Below are 20,906 nucleotides of genomic sequence, written 5' to 3' on the forward strand. Positions count from 1 at the left end.
ATGTTTAGGGTGGTGGATGGGGTGCCAAATGGGATGGGCTGTAGGAATAGACCTTCAATTAATTTCAGGAGTCATGATGTGTTGAACACTAGAGTAAATTAAAATTCAAGCAGGGGGTGCATCCTTGCTTTAAGAGGTGCACCCCACTTTAAATAGGCTTTAGGAGTTGTGCCAGAAATTGCGTGCAGCAGGTGGGTGAGCTGCCTGATTCTCGCCCTGATCGGGAGGGCAGCCCATCAGTCAAATGTTAATGAGGCCCAGGAGTTCAAACTGCCTGGGCCTCGTGCCAACGATGTCATGGAGGCTCCCCGAATGGCCCACCCCGACAAGCCACACTCCCGCCCCGAGTTAAAATTGGATCTTATCTTATCTTATCCTGTCTCATCTCTTCATCATCTTAATCTCTTCTTTTCAAATGAAAACAGCCCCAATCTTTCAAGTAATGATTAGATTTAGATTTTTAATTTAAAGAAAGGAAGGGACTGAAATTCTGGGAGTCCTGTTCCACCAGCAAAAGTGTGGTGGAGCGGAACTCCCATCTGCCTGTGGAGGAAGACACTGGCCTCATCCCAAATTGTAGGGAAGGAGACATTATCATATTCTGTGTGCTTGGCCCATGCATGTAAGGGCTCTTCAAAGGCACTCGCCTCAATCCATCAGTAGATGTCAGATCGACATCCAACGCTTTGATAGGGAGACCCAGAGGTTCATCCCAGGCCAAAGAAAAATATAACTTTTTTCTGTCTTCAGCTCCTAGTGGAGCAAAAATGCATTTTTATTAATGTAATCAATCCCCTCTGGGTTCAGTTATCTCAGTCTAGGCAAGTTCTGTGGTCTTTCCAAGGCCCTCAATAGAACTCATGTCAGCTTTAAGCTGGCAAGAGTTCTGTTTGGCTTTACAAGAGCATAATGGGCATAATTCCAAGTATAGCTCAGAAACACTCCCAGACTCATCCCTTTGATGTGGAGGGAGGGAGGGTCAGCAGAAGATTTGCCTGCTTCCCCCCAAACCGGCAGAACCGGATTCTGCCCCAAATTCTAGCCCCTCCCAGCTCAAAAAAGCTGCCACTGTGTCTTTCCCAATCACAGGGATTTCAATCACAGGATTTTCAATCAGAACATTACTTACATAAAAGTTATCTCGACTATCACTGCATCTGTCCGAGGTCACAAAGGCACACTACCCTCTACAAACCCAGTTCACAGAGACAGCGGCCTCAATATTAACCCCCCCCCCCCCCCGCCCCGGGTCATTTTTATGGCGGTGGATATCGGGGCATCCGAGCGGAGAGGCAATTGGGAGCCCGATTTGAAATTTACTGCTAGCGCAGGAATGCTCCTCCCAGGCCCCTCAAGGAAGCCTTCACCCTCCCCCAAGCCCTAAAACTAGATTCCCCCCCTCAACTCCGATGGCCATCCTTCCACCCCCACCTTGATCGCAGGCCTCCCCAGACCCCCAGCCCTGATCGCAGGCTTCCCTCCCCCCAGCCCCGATTTCCAACCTCCCGCCCCCCCCCCCCCAGCTCCGATTTCCATCCTCCCCCCCTGCCCCGGTCATAGGCCTCCCCTCATCCAGCCCCGATCGCAGTCCTCCCCCCACCCCAGCCCCGATCGCAGGCCTCCCCACTCCCCACCCCAGTCCTGATCGCAGTCCTCCCCTCACCCCAGCCCCGATCGCAGGCCTCCCCACTCCCCACCCCCCACCCCAGTCCCGATCGCAGGCCTCCCCGCGCCCCCTGAGCCCCGATCATAGGACTCCCCCCACCTCCTGATTGTGGGGGACCGCCCCTAAGGTTCCCCGACTGTGGTATCCTGCCGCTGGTATTCCCTCCTGCTTGCCAGCCAGGCTGTCTATTTGGCTGGCTGCCGGGGGGGAGACGGAGCTACAAGATGTTAATGAGGTCCTGTCATTAAGATCAGCAGGACCTCTGCATCCCCGGCCTTGCCAGGTTCTTCGGCCATTTTCAGCCTTATCTGCACCCTCCCCATAAATATCGGAGCCAACGTATCCCATCCAACTCCCCATCCATTCACAGGGACACTTTCTCTTGTTTTCTGACCCTCCTTGTTCATTCTGTCACTCTTCTCCATCTTCCCCAAAAATTCAACCTGGCAGTCTTTGCCTCCTCCATACCAACTAAGCTAGAATCTTTCCTTTCCTCTCTCCTTCACTTCCCTGTTCCCATTTCCCTTAATCACTACCGATTTTCCCCTTTCATTGTCATCTATTTTGTCTTCTTCAATTGCCGTCCATTGTCTATTTTTAGCCATTTATGCCGTTTCTCCAAAGGCTCCACTGATCTCCAGCCAGAGAACTCCTGTGGATATTCCATGAGTGTGTGACTATAAAGGCATACATTATAGATAGGATACCACAGTGTGCAGTGTATTATGAAATCATAAACCACAAGTTCGAAATTCAAGAAGTTTCTCATTACCTCCTCACCCCTCCCTATCTCTGTAACCTCCTCCAGCCCTACAAACCTCTGAGATCTCTGCGCTCCTCCAGTTCTGGCCTCTTACACATCACCGATTTTAATCGCACCACCATTGGCAGCCTGCCTTCAGCTGCCTAGGCCCTAAGTTCTGGAATTATCTCCCTAAACCTCTCCACCTCTCTACCTCTCTCTCTTCCTTTAAGAAGTTCCTTAAAACCTACCTCTTTGACTAATCTTTTGGTCACCTGTCCTAATATCTCATTATGTGACTCGGTGTCAAATTTTGTTTGATAACGCTCCTGTGAAGCACCTTGGAACATTTTACTTTGTTAAAGGCGGCATATAAATGCAAGTTGTTGCTTCTGCCTTGGAATAGACGGCAGACTGTTATTCTCTATAATATGTGCAAATTTCCTTATTTTCCACTTCTGCTTTTGAAATTTCACATTATTAGGATATATTTAGTTGAATAATATACAGCATGCCCCAACATATAAGAGGTTTTTCCAACTTCATAGTACCAACAAGCATCCTTTCACACCAGGAGTGCATATTGGAAGTGTGGGCATGAGCTGTAAGTCATTTTCCAACCATCAAATCAGGTGCAGCACACGTCTACATTTCTGATACCCGCTTCCGATGGATAAGGCTCACTGTCGGCAGCAAAAAGTCAGAAAATTACCCCTCTATTGTCTATAAATCATTTAACACTTAACAAGAAACTGACCTTTTCTCAGGCTCCAGTGAACAACTGTTTCCTCGGCTAAACACATGGAGGTAATCTGTACATAGTAAGTTAACCAATTAAGGCAGCTTGTAGACCAAATTCTTAGCAACGATGAATGAATGAAATAGCACTGAGGGGTCAGGTTCCCATGTGAAAATATGACCCACTACATTCCTTCGTATCAAGCTACATATGTAAGGAAATTCTGAATGCCATTTTTATGCTAGTGTCAGACAATAGGCCAATGTTATTCAGCTGATGCAGTCAATATATTCAGAAAGCACTCAATATTTAATACAGTCAAACTCGGAGGTAGATCATTAACATGCAAAAACAATCGATAAGTTTATAGTACAGTAACCACCAGAAGCAACCTAGCGTCTATGATACTATAGCATTCAAATTCCAACCAACACATCTGAGTTCAGATTCCATTCTGAACTAACATTTGAAGTCTTGCTTCCTCTACAAGCAATGTTTTACCATCTCCACCAAGCTATCAGGCACAGGGAGTGTAAAGCCTATCAGGTCACTTAGAATCATAGAAAGGTTACAGCACGGAAGGAGGCCATTCGGCCAATAGAATCCGTGCCAGCTCTCTGCAAGATCAATCCAGCTAGTCCCACACCCCCGCCCTATCCCGGTAGCCTTGCAATTTTTTTTCCCTTTCAGTTCCCTTTTGAAGGCCACGATTGAATCTGCTTCCACCACCCACCCTGGCAGTGCATTACAGATCATAACCACCCGCTGCATAAAGAAGATTTTCCTCATGTCACCTTTGGTTCTTTTGCCAATCATTTTAAATCTACGTCGTCTGGCTCTTGAACCTTTTGCCAATGGAAACAGTTTCTCGCAATCTACTCTGTCTAGACCCTTCATGATTTTAAATACCTCTAACAAATCTCCTCGCATCTGTCTCTGTTCCAACGAGAACAACCCCAGCTTCTCCAGTCTATCCATGTAACTAAAGTCTCTTACCCCTGGAATCATTCTAGTAAATCTCTTCTGCACCCTTTCTAAGGCCGTCACATCTTTCCTAAAGTGTGGTGCCCAGAACTGGACACAATACTCCAGTTGTGGTCGAACCAGTGTTTTATAAAGGTTCATCATGACTTCCATACTTTTGTACTCTATGCCTCTATGTATAAAGCCCAGGATCCCGTATGCTTTTTTAAACGCTTTCTCAATCTGCCCTGCCACCTTCAACGATTTGTGCACATATACCCCCAGATCTCTCTGTTCTTGTACCCCTTTTAGAATTGTGCCCTCTAGTTTATATTGCCTCTCCTCATTCTTTCTACTAAAATGTATCACTTCGCATTTTTCTGCATTAAATTTCATCTGCCACATGTCAGCCCATGTCACCAGCCTGTCTATATCCTCTTGAAATCTATCACTATCCTCCTCACTGTTCACTGCACTTCCAAGTTTTGTGTCATCTGCAAATTTGGAAATTGTGCCCTGTATACCCAAGTCCAAGCCATTAATATATATCAAGAAAAGCAGTGGTCCTAGTACTGACCCCTGGGGAACACCACTGTACACCTCCCTCCAGTCTAAAAAATAACCGTTCGCCACTACTCTCTGCTTCCTGTTACTTAGCCAATTCTGTATCCATGCTGCTACTGCCCCCTTTATTCCATGGGCTTCAATCTTGATGACAAGCCTATTATTTGGCACTTTATCAAACATCTTTTGAAAGTCCATATACACCACATCAACCGCATTGCCCTCATCTACCCTCTCTGTTACCTCATCAAAAAACTCTATCAAGTTAGTTAAATACGATTTGCCTTTAACAAATCCATGCTGGCTTTCCCTAACCAATCCATACTTGTCCAAGTGACTGCTAATTCTGTCCCAGATTGTCGTTTCTAAAAGTTTCTCCACCACCGAAGTTAAACTGACTGGCCGGTAGTTGCTGGGTTTATCCTTGCACCTTTTTTGAACAAGGGTGTAACATTTGCAATTCTCCAGTCCTCTGGCACCACCCCCATCTAAGGATGTTTGGAAGATTATGGCCAGTACCTTCCTGTGCTCTTCTTGGTGAGTCAGTTAATGAAGCCCCATTAGAAATATCCATTGAGATAACTGCAGGCTGGAACTGACCAAGGTGGATAGCATGGATACAGTGCCGCAGACCATGACCAGATTTTCCTTGCAAGTCCTTCATAATTCTTCTGTATTTTCCCCTGTTATAGCAATAAGTGAAACATAAGATCAAAAGTGAACTGAGCAATGAATTTATTCTGATGATATTTCCCTAAGTATGAAGAAATACAATTTGCTGAATCTGTCTAGGAAACAGAGTCTAAAATTACAAGGAGACATTGATAGATTAAGTGAGTGGGCAAAACTGTGGCAGATGGATTTCAACACAGGAAAGTGTGTGGTCATCCATTTTGGACCAAAAAAGGATAGATTCGAGTATTGTTTAAATGGTGAAAAGCTAGGAACAGTGGAAGTCCAGAGAGATTTAGGGGTCCATGTACACAGATCACTAAAATGTAGTGAACAGGTACAAAAAATAATCAAAAAGGCTAATGGAATGTTAGCCATTATATCTAGAGGGTTAAAGCTATACAAAGCCCTGTTAGACCACATCTGGAGTACTGTGTACAGTTCTGGGCACTGCAGAAAGCATATGGAAGGAGAGCACTGCAGATTCACCAGAATGCTACCTGGGCTCCATGGGTTAAATTATGAGGAGAGATTACACAAACTAGGCTTGTATTCCCCGGAATATAGAAGATTCAGGGGTGATTTGATTGAGATTTTTAGGTTTTTGAAATGAATTAAAAGGGTAGATAGAAAGAAACTTTTTCCGCTGGTGGGGGAATCTAGGACAAAGGAATATAACCTTAAAACCTGAGCCAGGCCATTCAGGAGAGAAATTAGGAAACACTTTTTCACGCAAAGGGTGGTAGAAGAATGGAACTCTCTTCCACAAAAAGCAGTAGACGCTAGCTCAATTAATAATTTTAAATCTGAGAATGATAGATTTTTGCTAGCCAAAGGTATTAAGGGATATGGGGCCAAGGCAGCTAAATGGAGTTAGGTTACAGATCAGCCATGATCTCACTGAATCGCAGAACAGGCTCAAGGGGCTAAATGGCCTACTTATGTTCCTATCCTATTCAGTCCAAGATGCAAATCATGCATTACCATTGGAGAGACTGAAAATACAAGGCAGCCATTTTAGAACAGGAAAGAAAATGATTTTCTGGTTTCCTTACAGTGTTCATTTCAGATACATTTTTTAATATAGAAAACAGAGAAATCCCATAGATGGACTAAATGGCAATCTTTCTTTACTCACTGTGGGTCTCTCTTTACCTGGTTCAGGAAAATTTGCTCTCTCTCCATCATTCAGTGTCAGGATAAAGATAGAAGTTGGAGTCAAGGGAAATATTTATATTGTGCTTTGTGAATAATCTCACGGCACAAGTATAAAGGGGCCTCATGGTCTCACAATTCAACTCTCCTAGGGAAGATCCTAATCCCATTTTATTATTCCCACTGCAGTGTTTCAAGAGTTGCGACTTTGTTTACAATTTATTGATTTTGCATTATTGTTTAGTGTGCTGGATTCAACAGGATAGAATGAGCAATTGCCATATGTTCTTCACATGGTCCTTGAACGTGTTGTCGCCTCCCAAATTCATGCCCATCTTTCCCACAGCTCCATGTTTGAACCTCTCCAATCAGGTTTCTGTCCCTGCCACAGCACTGAAATGGCCCTGATCAAAGTCACAAATGACATCCTATGTAATTGTGACGATGATAAACTATCCCTCTTCATCCTTCTCGACCTTTGACATAGTTGACCACACCATCCTCCTCTAATGCCTCTCCTCTGGTTGTCCAACTGGGTGGGACTGTCCTCGCCTGATTCCATTCCTATCTATCCAGTCATAGCCAGACAATCACCTCCAATGGCTTCTCTTCCCACTCCCGCACCGTTACCTCTGAAGTCCCCCAAGGATCTATCCTTGGCCCCCTTCTATTTCCCATCTACATGCTGCTCCTCAGCGACATCATCTGAAAACACAATGTCAGGTTCCACATGTATGCTGACACATGCCTAGTTCTACCTCACCACCACATCTTTCGATCCCTCCACTGTCTCTGATTTGTCACAGTTTGTCCGACACCCAGTATTGGATGAACAGAAATTTCCTCCAATTAAATACTGGTAAGACCAACGCTATTGTCTTCGGTCCCCACCACAAATTCTGTTCCCTAGCCACTAACTCCATCCTTCTCCTGGCCACTGTCTGAGGCTGATCCGGACTGTTCGTAACTGTGGTGTCCTATTTGACCCTGAGCTGAGCTTCCGACCCCATATCCGTTCCATCTCCAAGACCGCCTACTTCCACCTCCATAATATCGCCAGTCTCCAATCCTGCCTCAGCTCATCTGTACTGATACCCTCAAAAATGTCTTTGTTATCTCTAGACTTGACTATTCCAATGCTCCCCTGGCCGGCCTCCCACCTTGCACCCTCTGTAAACTTGAGCTCATCCAAACCTCTGCTGCCTTTTTCCTAACTCGCACCAAGTCCTGTTCACCCATCACCCCTATGCTCGCTGACCTACTTTGGTTCCCGGTCCGGCAATGCCTTGATTTTAAAATTCTCATCCTTGTTTTGAAATTCCTCCATGGCCTTGCCTCTCCCTATCTCTGTGACCTCCTCCAGCCCTACAACCCTCCAAATCATAGAATCATAGAATCATAGAAAATCGGAGCAAGAGTAGGCCATTCGGCCCTTCGGGCCTGCTCCGCCATTCAAAATGATCATGGCTGATCATCTGACTCAGTACCCTGTTCCCGCTTTTTCCCCATATCCCTTGATCCCTTTAGCAATAAGAAATATATCGATCTCCTTCTTGAATATATTTAATGACTTGGCCTCCACTGCCTTCTGTGGTAGAGAATTCCACAGGTTCACCACCCTCTGATTGAAGAAATTTCTCCTCATCTCGGTTCTAAATGGCATACCCCGTATCCTGAGACTGTGACCCCTGATTATGGATTCCCCATCCATCGGGAACATCCTCCCTGCATCTAGTCTGTCTAGTCCTGTTCGAATTTTATATGTTTCGATGAGATCACCTCTCATTCTTCTAAACTCTAGTGAATATAGGCCCGTACGTCAGTCCTGCCATCCCAGGAATCAGTCTGGTAAACCTTCGTTGCACTCCCTCCATGGCAAGGACATCCTTCCTCAGATAAGGAGACCAAAACTGCACACAATACTCCAGATGTGGTCTCACCAAGGCCCTGTACAACTGCAGTAAGACATCCCTGTTCCTGTACTCAAATCTTCTTGCAATGAATGCCAACATACCATACGCCTTACTAACTGCCTGCTGCATCTGAATGCTCGCTTTCAGCGATTGGTGTACAAGGACACCCAGGTCTCGTTGCACCTCCCCTTTTCCCAATCTATCACCATTCAGATAATAATCTGACTTTCTGTTTTTACAACAAAAGTAGATAACCTCACATTTATCCACGTTATACTGCATCTGACATGTTCTTGCCCACTCACCCAACTTGTCTAAATCACATTGGAGCCTCTTTGCATCCTCCTCACATTTCACACTCCACCCCAGCTTTGTGTCGTCTGCAAACTTGGAAATGTTACATTCAGTTCCCTCATCCAAATCGTTGATATATATTGTGGATAGCTGGGGCCCAAGCACTGATCCCTACGGTACCCTACTAGTCACTGCCTGCCACCCGGAAAAAGACCCGTTTATTCCTACTCTCTGTTTGCTGTCTGTCAATCAATTCTCAATCCATGCCAGTATATTCCCCCCAATCCCATGTGCTTTAATTTTGCACACTAACCTCTTGTGTGGGACCTTATCAAAAGCCTTCTGAAAATCCAAGTACACCACATCCACTGGTTCTCCCCTATCTATTCTACTAGTTACCTCCTCAAAAAACTCCAGTCGATTTGTTAAGCATGATTTCCCTTTCATAAACCCATGCTGACTTTGTCCAATCCCGTTAATGCCTTCCAAGTATTCTGTTATCACATCCTTTATAATAGACTCTAGCATTTTCCCCACTACTCATGTTAGGCTAACTGGTCTGTAATTCCCTGTTTTTTCTCTCCCTCCTTTTTTAAATAGTGGGGTTACATTTGCCACCCTCCAATCTGTAGGAACTGTTCCAGAGTCTATAGAATTTTGGAAGATGACCACCAATGCATCCACTATTTCCAGGGCCACTTCTTTTAGTACTCTGGGATGTAGATTATCAGGCCCTGGGGATTTGTCCGCCTTAAGCCCCATTAACTTCCTTAGCACTATTTTTTTGCTAATACTGATTTCCTTCAGTTCCTCCCTCTCACTGGACCCCTGGTTCCCTGACATTTCTGGAAGGTTATTTGTATCCTCCTTTGTGAAGACAGAACCAAAGTATGTATTTAATTGTTCTGCCATTTCTTTGATCTCCAAGATCTTCTCCAATTTTGACCTCTTGCACATCCCCGATTTTCTTCGCTCCACCATTGGCGGCCGTGCCTTCAGCTGCCAAGGCCCTAAGTCCTGGAATTCCCTCTCTAACCCTCTCTATCTCCATACTGCTCGTTCCTCCTTTAAGATGCTCTTTAAAACCTACCTCTTTGACTAAGCTTTTGGTCACCTGTCCTAATATCACCTTACGTGGCTTGGTGTCAAATTTTGTTTGATAATCGCACCTGTGGAGCGCCTTGGGACTTTTCACTACGTTAAAGGCTCTATTTCAATGCAAGTTGTTGTTGTTGGTTTTCATGTGGACATTTCATGGAATCAGGACAACTGCCCGTGTGGACAATGAGCACCAACAAGGGCTGGTTTTGCCGAATAGCCTGTTTCCATGTTGTAATTTCTATGTAATTCATACTTTAAAATAAATGTTCTATAAAGTAGAATAGTTCTTGTAGCATAAACAATCACTTCCATCATTGTGTTGCTATCATATATTTACATACTTTGGTTTATAAGTAGTAAAATGAATAGTAAGAGTAAAAGAAAACCAAACAATGGTTCATATATTGGTGTGGGTTGTACTACATTTTCTTAACACGGCATTTACACCGTTGATGTCCCTTTAATTCGTCTCTCTCACAGTGTTGCACACAGTAATTCTACTAAACTTTCAGCATCCAGTATTTGATCAAAAATAATGACAATGCCAATCATGTTAAAGTTATTCAGATTATTCATTAAAAAAAATTGTTCAATCACCCGTTCCACATATCATGCTACAGCTATTATATAGGGCGATGTCATTTTTGTTCTTTACTTATTTCTTGTTTCTACTTGTTTAGTTGGTGGCCAGGTATCATAGAGATAAAGCATCTGTCTTATTACTGGATGACACCAGGGATATCTGTCACTCAAAATTTTCTAATAGTCATCTCTCCCCAATGGTTCAATGAGTATACTGAGCATAGAGACCGGGGTGGTTTGGATTCAATTCTCAGTTTGTACTGAAATAGTTGATTTTAGCCAGGTCAGTGGTGAGTGCACTAAAATTGGTCTTGGTCCCCCTGGACCCCAATCCTTAATTGCTATCCAATGACTCCATCCGGAAAGTGTATGTGCGTGGATGTTGGGTGAGAACGACTGGGCTCAACTGTAATGCTCCCCATGGTTGAATAAGTCACGACACTCATTAGATTCAAACACGAACATGGCCACTTGGGGTAAGGTATCAGAAAGCTTCTAGCACCAGTAAACCTTTCTTCAACATGAGTCATCAACTTCACAAGAAAATTGGGGGCGGCGGGAATAAATTGTCTCGTAGTGGCTGATCGTGAGGTTCCCCACTTTCTCAGTCAGAGCTGCTAAAGAGAGCAGGGCTCTCTATCATGGGGATGTGGATGAGCAAGCAGCACTTTGCACTTTTGCCGATCAGCCCAACCTGAATAATGTCACTTACACCCAATTGCCTGAAAGTTGTGAGTTTTGGAACATCTAGGGTGTTATATTGGATAAACCCGAAAATGGACGCTGGGATTGCGGTGTGCGATTAACTTGCGCCCGTTGGTTGCGATGCAGGCAGCATGTAACATTCATGCTGCCTGATGATTTAAATGATTGCTGTGTGCAGCCAGCGCTACCTGTGATGTTGATTGGCAGCAGGGGGCCCTGATAGTGGGTGCGGCTAGCACTACTTAAAGGCAGCATGAACCTCTTAAAGGGGAGGTGTACTGTGGCTGCAGGAAGTGGTGGAAGTCAATTGTGAAGTGCATCTGTGCTGCAATATATTGAAGAATGGCTGTGCCTGCGAGAGAGCATGCACCAAGGTTCCCGGATGATGCACTAGATGCTTTGATGGAAGAGGTGGACAGACGGAAGGGCATCCTATATCCACAGGGGGGCAGGAGGTCCTCCAGCCATATGCTCCTGAGGGAGTGGGAGGCAGTAGGGGAAGAGGTCAATGACAGGAGCATAGCGCCAAGAAAATGGACGCATTGCAGGAAGAAGTTCAATGATTTGACACGAGTGGTCAAGGTCAGTGAGTTCAACTGTCAAGTGGCATATCCTATCATATGCACCACTAGCCTCATCCACTGCTCAATGCACTACACCCCCCCCAAGACCCACCTACCAACAATCTCTTTCAATCAGTACTCAACTCTTCAATTCAGATGCTTCATCTCACCCTCACACATTACCACTGTTGCAAGCTACACACCCACAACTCACAGGTCACACACAATGACAGCTGTTCAACCATGACAGCCACATCACCCAAACATCTTGCAGGACACTCACTGACACACTTCCCTCTTTCTTGCAGGAGAAGGTGGCGCATAACAGTAGGCAGTAAGAAAGAACTGGAGGAGGACAAGCATGCCTACACGTCCTAACTCCCATGGAGGAGACAGTGCTGGCCACCATTGGAAGGGCCATTGCTGAGGCCGTGGCTACTGGCGGTGCTGGAGGTATCGATGATGAGGGTCTCTGTATACCAAATCCTCCTTATCGCTTCCCACATCTCCCTTATCCACAATCTTTTCTGATTCATGTGCTGCAGATGGTGTAAGCACACATGTCTTACTTTCTCCTCTCCCCTGACCACACCTCAACCCGTGTCTCTTTGTCTTTTTAGATACCCAAGAACTGGAACCTGCCCAGTCAGAGGGGGCAGAGGAAGGTGACAGTGATGGTGAAGACACACCATCACTCGATCTTACACTCGCAGCCAGCAGCTCAGAGACTGACACAGCGCGTAGTTTAGAGGCTAGGATAGAGGAGGGATCTGCACATGGTGAGGCACTGGGCACAAGTGCGCAGGAACCAAGGCAGGGTCAATGGATACCAGAGGTGCCAGTTCGCCGGAGAGCGAAGACGCACAATAGTTCTGCTGCCGAGGAGTCAGATGATGACTTCGATGGGCCAGGCTACAGAAGAAGGCTGATGGGTGTACACAACCAAACGCTTGGTGCACTGGAAAGCCTGCCAGAAAGCCTGCACACAATGTCAATGAGCATGGAAGAGTCCAGCTCCAACTTGGCACAGGGCTTTGCGCAGAGCTTGGAACCCATCCTTTTCCACATGGAATGGGTGGTCATCCACATCAGCACATCTGTGGAACCCGCCATGAAGCAGTGTCTGATGACTGATGTCACAGCTTCCATTTCAGCACAAACATCTGCCATCAAAGGTCTGACTGCTGCATTTGTAGCTCAGACTGTTGCCTTACAAGCTCAGTCTGCTGCTATTGTGGCTCTGGGTGCCACTGTTGTAAGAGGCTTCCAAGGCGTCACAGCTCTCCAGCAATCTGTCTCCAGCGGATCACCAAGATTGCTGAGTCGCCACCTTGGGAGAGTGGCAGTGGCTCCATGATCCTATGTGGCAGCATGGGTCTCGTTGTAGGCTGCTGTGCACGTGTGCATGCGTTCCGGACCGGAGTCATGAGCCACTTCATGAGGGGACAACCCTCGTTGCCCAGTAGCCAGCTTTTGATTTGCCGTGCCGGTTGAAATATAGATGGCATGGAAGACTGCCACAGGATGAAGGAATCATGACTGCTGCCAGGATAGCGGGCATTGACCTGCATGAAGTGCTGTGTGTAGTCGCACATCAGCTGCACATTGAGGGAGTGGAATCCCTTTCTGTTCGTGAGCATGGCCGAGTTCAGGTGTGGAGCATGCATGACAATATGCGTGCAGTCAATGGCACCCTGCATCATGGGGAAGTCTGCAAAATGAGCAAACCCTCAGGCTCGCTCCTGCTTCTTGTCTCTGGCAAGAGGAAATGAGATTAATCTGTTTCTGTGTGCATACAGAGCTTCAGTGACCTCCCTTATACAGCAGTGCACTGCAAATTGCGAGATGTTGCTTATATCTCCAGCAGCAGCCTGAAAGGAGCCGGAGCCATAAAAATTAAGCACCACGGTTACCTTGACAGCCACAGGCAATTCTGTCCTTGACCTGCTCTGAGGCTGCAGTTGTGGCTGCAGCAGTTGACAAATTTCAATCACCATCTCTTTAGTGAATCGCAGACATCTAATGCACTGGTTGTTGCTGAAGTTGAGGTAAGAGAATTGGTCCTTGAAGACCCTCCTTGGATATGGCCTCCTGCTGAGTGCCCTGCTCCTCCTCCTCCCTCTTCTAGCAGCTTGTCCTGCTCTGCGTGGCCTTTCTTCATTCTCCCAGTCATGTTCAATTCCCAGAGGAAACCTTACCAGGCCACCCATTCTGGAAGCAACTTTTTCAGCACTATATTTTAAATGTCACTAAAAGTACTGCAAGACCAGCCAGATCAATCTCTGTAGAATATTGCGACTTTATCCAAATATAGGAAACTTCCAAAAACACGTAGAATTGCACCAGCAGCCAGAATAAATAATCCAGCAACTAACCTGTAACTCCTGCATGATCTCTTTAAATAGCGCTAGTCGGGGTTCCTTTATGCAGCTTAAGTTCTGTTAAACTGTGCAAGGTAAAGACAGGCTGTTAACTGGAGTGTGGAGTTCCAAAATGTCGTCGGCTGCTTCAAATTATCGTTGCACACTGATTTGCGTCATCACCTCCCTACTCTACATGCTGCCAGCGGTTGTTAGGTGCGCACGTACACGCAACCACCTTTACCAAGATGGCGTCCTGCGCACTTCAAGTCGGTAGTGTGCATGTGCATCTCGGATGCCATTTTTGAGGCTTAGGTGTCCACAAAATGGGCACTACAAGGCTCAATTTCGCCCCCCCAGTGTTTGTCACCAGTTTAGCTCCTCATATTTTCTGTTAAATAATGTCCGCACTAAGCACTATTTAGCAACAATGCAGTGGACATTAAACTGTTCAGAACAGAATTTTGCCCGTACTAAACACACCAGATTTATTTTGAATTCTATTCTTTTGAATCATTTGAAGATTTAAAAGGTGTTTCATTCACTTGTTTACAATATGACTCAGACATGACACACATAATCTACTCGGAGCAGAGTGTATAAAAAGTGATTTAAATACTTCTTAGCCCAGTAACTGAATTGCTATCTCGAAACTCACTTCCAGATGTATATTAATCTATATAAAGATCATCTTTTCATGAAGAAATGCCACAATCCTAATCCACTCTTCTAATTTATGTCTCTGAGTCTGTGTTTGGTGGAGTGGCCCCATTTCTGTTACTGATTCTCAGTGGATTGCTTACTTTACTATCACAAGCACAGTGTGACCTCAGGACAGGCACAGATGCTAGTTCCATTAGCATGTCCATATAAGGATAATAGTGTGAACGATGGGGGTGAGGAAAGGGTGAGTGAGTCTAATACTGAAGGCGACGGGAGAGAATGGGGTAAAGGGAACATTTTTAAAACTGATTGTAAATTACGTTGGCAGGAATTTATGGAAATGACCTAGTAAGTGAAAACATATGGAAGGTTGCAGAGTCCAGTGAGTGATCTCTGTTTGACGCTGGAAAGTTTACTGTTGTCAAAACTTGTTGCCCTGGAAATGGAGAGGCTGCTGGGGTAGAGACATCACCTTGCAATCTGTATCTGATTTACAGCGTGGGGTTTTAGCCTCCATCTGATTTACCACAACGTTTCCCCCCCCCCCCATTTTATGAGTTCACTCAACAGTTCAGTTCATATTGTAGGTGATGAAGGAGAGTCCTATCACATTTGTAATAGTTTAGTATGAAGAAAGAAAGTAGGTTTAATTTCTGTCTTATTAATCATGCAAAACTCCTAAATATCTTATCAGAGTGATTTATTGTCTCCCCTCCTCCACCCCCAGTTATCAGAAAAGTGTGGTCTTTTATCAGACCCGTATGGTGTCCAGTTTTTCATCTTGAATTTCTCACACTTAATTTTTGATCATTTAGTTTGAAGTCGCCTGGCAGAACAGAAGTGCAGCAGCTGATAATCAACTAAATAGCTCCCAAACAGCATTGCTAAATTGTAGGTTTAGTAAATACATATAACTATTATATTTTCTGCAGTGTATTATGAAAGTTATAGGAACATACGAACATAGGAACAGGAGTAGGCCATTCAGCCCCTCGTGCCTGCTCCGCCATTTGATAAGATCATGGCTGATCTGTGATCTAACTCCATATACCCGACTTTGGCCCATATCCCTTAATACCTTTGGTTGCCAAAAAGCTATCTATCTCACATTTAAATTTAGCAATTGAGCTAGTAGCAATTGCCTTTTGCGGAAGAGAGTTCCAAACTTCTACCACTCTTTGTGTGTAGAAATGTTTTCTAATCTCGCTCCTGAAAGGTCTGGCTCTAATTTTTAGACTGTGCCCCCTACTCCTAAAATCCCCAACCAGCGGAAATAGTTTCTCTCCATCCACCCTATCTGTTCCCCTTAATATCTTATAAACTTCGATCAGATCACCCCTTAACCTTCTAAACGCTAGAGAATACAGCCCCAATTTGTGTAATCTCTCCTCGTAACTTAACCCTTGAAGTCCGGGTATCATTCTATTAAACCTACGCTGCACTCCCTCCAAGGCCAATATTTCCTTCCGAAGGTGCGGTGCCCAGAACTGCTCACAATACTCCAGGCGCAGTCTAACCAGGGTTTTGTATAGCTGCAGAATAACTTCTGCCCTCTTGTACTCTAGTCCTCTAGATATAAAGGCCAGCATTCCATTGGCCTTATTAATTATTTTCTGCACCTGTTCATGACACTTCAATTATCTATGTACCTGAACCCCCAAGTCCCTTTGGACATCCACAGTTTTTAACTTCTTACCATTTAGAAAGTACCCTGTTCTATCCTTTTTTGATCCAAAGTGGATGAACTCACATTTGTCTACATTGAATTCCATTTGCCACAGTTTTGCCCATTCACCTAATCTATCAATATCGCTTTGTAATTTTATGTTTTCATCTTCCCTGCTTACAATGCCACCAATCTTTGTGTCATCGGCAAACTTAGATATGAGACTTTCTATGCCTTCATCTAAGTCGTTAATAAATATTGTGAATAATTGAGGCCCCAAGACAGATCCCTGCGGGACTCCATTAGTCACATCCTGCCAATGTGAGTACCTACCCATTATCCCTACTCTCTGTCGCCTTTCGCTCAGCCAACTTCCTAACCAAGTCCGTACTTTTCCCTCGATTCCATGGGCTTCTATCTTAGCTAACAGTCTCTTATATGGAACCTTATCAAATGCCTTCTGGAAGTCCATATAAACAACATCCATTGACATTCCCCTGTCCACTACTTTAGTCACCTCTTCAAAAAATTTAATCAGGTTTGTCAGGCACGACCTACCTTTCAAAAATCCATGCTGGCTCTCTCTGATTAACTGAAAATTTTCAAGGTGTTCAGTCACCCTATCCTTAATTATAGACTCCAGCATTTTCCCCACAACAGATGTTAGGCTAACTGGTCTATAATTCCCTGGTTTCCCTCTCTCTCCTTTCTTAAAAAGCGGAGTAACATATGCAATTTTCCAATCTAGAGGGACAGTTCCTGAATTATAATAGCAACACTTAAAAGCTTTATCCAATTGATGGCAACTACACTTAAGAGTACTGTCTTCATGAAGAACAATGACAAACATTTTTTTTGTTTGAGGAGGAGAAGAACCAGTATGTAATTTTCACTACAATGGCATTGTGTATAAGTAAACCAATGATGTATTCCAACGTGATTTGCACATTGTATTAAAAACAAAAGCAGAAAATGCTGGAAATATGCAGCAGGTCATCCTACAAGTGGGGTGAAGAGAAAGGCCATGATCCTCAGCACAAGTCCTGGCTCAGGGGAGCAGAACTGGCATAAAGAGACTCAAATCCAATTTCTTCTTCTGGGATGAAAGTCTTCTTCCTTAGACGTAATTAGAATTTTAACGTGACGTGAATTTAGACAGCTTCAAATAAGTTCCTATGGCCCATAATTTGTTACTAAATGGCACTAAATTAACATTCCTAGGCCATAAGTATAGCCGGTATATTGAAATCGAAAATCGCCAGTGATGCAGACCTCAGAGTGCTGGATGCTGACACTGGCTGCAAAAAGCAGAAGACGTTTCCATCCCCTGTTCCTCACACTGATGAGCTCAAGAATCCCCACTACAAAACAAATAAATATTTTAAATAAGGGGCTGGTAATTGCTGTAAAAATAACAGTGAGGCTAACAGCATTTGTTTTGCCCATACTAAACATACCAGATTTATTTTGAATTCTATTCTTCGAATCATTTGAAGATTTAAAAGGTGTCTCATTTACTTGTTTACAGTATGACTCAGACATAATATACTTGGAACAGAATGTATAAAAAGTAATTTTAATATCATCAATAGTCTAATAACTGAATTGTTACCTTGAAACTCACTTCCCGATGAATTTCATTGCTCATCCAAATGCTATAATGATGAGCTCCAAAAGCTGCGTGAAAACGGCATCTCGCCGTCTGACTCACCGTTCAACTGTATTGGACGGCGTGAAGTTCCTGTACTTACCTCAGATACAGACTAAACTCGCCAAAAAAAGTTTGGGTTTGTCTAGTCCAGTGTAAGTACCATTTTAATCTCGCATAAGTCTTAATGACTGCCAAACAACCTCTCTGGCACTGAAATTTAACTTTTACAAATGTGGAGTCTCATTCCTTCAGGTATTAAGTATTAACTTAAAAAAAAATTAATTATGCTTTTTCTTACTTTTTCTTTCTGTCTTTTTCATCTCTGTCTCATAATCCAATCTTTGCTTTCCTCTCTATTTTGTTTACTGTGCCTGGTTTGACTTTGAATTCACTATTCGAACTTACACTTTCTGGTTTAGTCCTGGAGCCGCTCATTTACGATTCTTCAATCTGATTGGTTAAGGAGATACACAGCTGCTTGCCCTGTTCACACAGGTCCCAGGTGCTCTGTAGAGGGCGCCGCGCTCTTTGGCTACCCCGTTGATAGCAACTTGCCGCGTAAAACCCCATAGGAGGTCTATGGGCAAGATCAAGTCTAATGAACGGCTAGAGCCATTCGTTCACCGCTCAAAGCAAAATCTGGCCCAATAAATCCAAAGTCAAGACTTTTAGCAAATCTTTTAAATTGTTAATGGGAATAATAAAAAATAAACAGAGCATAAGCTTAATAATAAAACCCAAACTCTTACATTTGCAAGCAATTAAGTCTGGCATCTTTATTGCCTTCAGTTGCATCATGCTGGCTTTCTTTAAGGTGAACTTAGGGTAGGACTCAAACAGAAACCACTCCTTCTTTAAGACAGCATGGGGCCAAAATTCCACAGTTACTTCAGTGGGAGTCCTCTAGAATGGCTGCAAACTTGGCAAGGATCCAGATATGCCAGGTCACTGCCTTGCTTCCGCAATGTTTCCAGAATGTCTTTGTGGAGTTAGAGCTCCACCCACACCTTCAAGGCTATCAATTTAAGTCGGGAGTTCCGGTGCTCCGGCCCTTAGTCAGAACCCAGCATAGTGGCAGAGGCGCTATGTCTGGTCTGACCTCCCCAGTGTCCTGCGGAAGTGGGCCCCTCCTGGGGACCTTGACAGAGGCTGGGGCCTAGACAACTAAAGATCAGGAGAGATAAAATTGTTTTAAATATTACAAGTGGCATCCTGGCACGGGGCTGTTAAAGAAAAGAAAGACTTGCATTAATATAGTGTCTTTCATGACCTCAGGACAACCCAAAGCGTTTTACTGCCAATTAAATACTTTTGAAGTGTAGTTACTGGTGTAAAGTAGGAAATGCGGCAGCCAATTTGCACACAGCAAGTTCCCACGAACAGCAATGAGATAATGAGCAGATAATCTGTTTTTAGTGATGTTGGTTGAGAGATAAATATTGGCCAGGACACTGAGGAGAACTCCCCTGCTCTTCTTCAAAATAGTGCCATGGGATCTTTTATGTCCACCTGAGAGGGCAGACAGAGCCTTGGTTTAATGTTTCAGCTGAAAGGTGGCACCTCTGATAGTGCATTACTCCCTCAGTACTGCACAGCCTAGATTTTGTGCTTACATCCCTGGAGTGGGACTTGAACCCATTACCTTCTATTACCTTCTGACATCAAAGTAAGAGTGCTGCCAGTTGAGCCACAGCTGCCACTACCTCTTACCCTTTCCGGGCGGGTGCTGGCACCCCCTCGAGTTTCCAGCCTCTTCGGTGTGTGCACTCCTAACCCTCCAAAGGCCTGCTCCTCATGACCGCTCCCCCTGATCCTGCGAACTTCAGTAAGGTCGTCAGCGGGGCTATGGGCTGTTGCATCCTGGTACTTATGCTTTTTGTTTCTTATCCTATTTCTGCTTTTTGGCTATGTTGATATAGGACTGTTTGAGTGGATGTACGGGCTCAATTTTATGGGGTTTGGGCCCAAATGACCAATGAACTGTGCCTCAGTCTGGCTGGGAAATGCATATAGTACTGAGGGATTGTGCATGAGGTTCAACAAGGCCAGCAATTACTTAATGAACTAATGAAGCCATAATGTGGCCAGAGTGCCTGAAATAAAAGCTAGTCACGCAGCATCTACATGAAATGAGTGCTGACTTGGGTCCACTTTTCTTTAAAGGGCAGTCTGTTTGGTAAGTGTTAAAATTAAAAAGTAAACATTCCAAGGCATTGCTCCTTGAGATATGCCGAGAGAATATATCACAAAATTACATGTTCTGGTCCCGTGATTTTCTGTCGATGGATGGAAAGTTGCAGCTAGGCATGTTCAATTTTGCAGCATGTTCTCTTGGCACATGCCAAGGAGCAGCACCTCTGAATTTTCACTCCAGAATTGCCACAAAGTAATACAGCAATTTGTCAGTTAGTGTACTACTTTGGGATTCACCACTAAAACAGACATTACTTCCTTAAAGCTACCATCTGTTCATGGTTGGCAACGGCACTCTATTTGTCTTTTTGTACCCATCGGTATCTCACCGGACAAGCCCTGAACACTTGTCTCTCTCTAGTTTCTCCCCCATCTGCTCCCGCATGCTTAATGCTCAACTCATCTATGAAACCTACCTTCTGTTCCCTTGATCAAATTCCTACTGTCATGGAGCATGTAGAAGAAAAGGGTCAGCCTCAATTAGTGGCAGAAGAGAACCCCAAATAAGAATCAGGAGACGTTCTGCCAGATCAATCTTTCACTTAGGAAGAATTTTAAGGCAGACTCTAATAGGTGATAACTTCAGTTAAGCGCTTGTACCACCTAATACACAACAGTCATCTGCCCATGTGCCTAATACAAAACGAATTGTCATTGTCATTGTCTTTACCGTTAGGTCAAGACTCATGAATACTTTTCTTCACAACTACCTTA

The sequence above is a fragment of the Heptranchias perlo genome, chromosome 4 (assembly GCF_035084215.1).
Source record: "Heptranchias perlo isolate sHepPer1 chromosome 4, sHepPer1.hap1, whole genome shotgun sequence".
Classification (NCBI taxonomy): domain Eukaryota; kingdom Metazoa; phylum Chordata; class Chondrichthyes; order Hexanchiformes; family Hexanchidae; genus Heptranchias; species Heptranchias perlo.